The following is a 795-nucleotide window of genomic DNA, read 5'->3' as shown; positions in this document are numbered from 1 at the left end:
TCCTGGCACTCAGCCTGGAGTTCTAGATTCTACTGTGGCAAGGATTAGCTTGATGCTGTTAAATATCTGAATTATACAAGTAATTCTCTCCCTAAACTGTTTGCTTGCTCATAAAATGACCTTCACCTATAAAACACCTTCAAGTGAAGAACTGACTACAAAAAAAACTGATCATACTGGCTTAGAAATTATTCCTATTTATAAATTGGATTATAAATCAGCTTCTTGAGAATTTGAATACCAGCCTTCCCAAACTGTATCAACTCTGGGACATCAACAAGGGTTATTTGGGCACCTGTAGCCTGGGAACTATACTCTAAAATGGCAGGTTTATCAAGGCTGTGTAACTCTGAGAACTCTTGGCTTATTAGTTTTTCTACTACTTACATTCCTTCACCTTGACACAGCCTTCTTTCAACCAACAGGTTTTATTACTCATAAAGACAACATCAAAGAGTAAGTAAGACTAGGTAGGGGCACCTGGGTGGCTCAGTGGGTTAAGGCCTCTGCCCTCCGCTCAGGTCATGATCCCAGGGTCCTGGGATCGAGCCCCGCATTGGGCTCTCTGCTTGGCAGGGAGCCTGCCTCCCCCTCTCTCTCTGCCTACTTGTGATTTCTGTCAAATAAATAAATAAAATCTTCAAAAAAAAAGAGTACGACTAGATAAATTTAGTGGGAAATTATATTACTCAGTGAGAAAATCATATGAGAAGTACTTAAATAATTCCACCTAGGAATACTGCATAAGATACTGTCTTTTAATATGACAATACAATCACTTCAAAGACACACAAA

This window comes from Lutra lutra, chromosome 1 (assembly GCF_902655055.1).
Source record: "Lutra lutra chromosome 1, mLutLut1.2, whole genome shotgun sequence".
NCBI classification, from domain to species: Eukaryota; Metazoa; Chordata; class Mammalia; order Carnivora; family Mustelidae; genus Lutra; species Lutra lutra.
The sequence above is the reverse complement of the archived record's forward strand: the minus strand, read 5'-3'. Positions refer to the sequence as shown.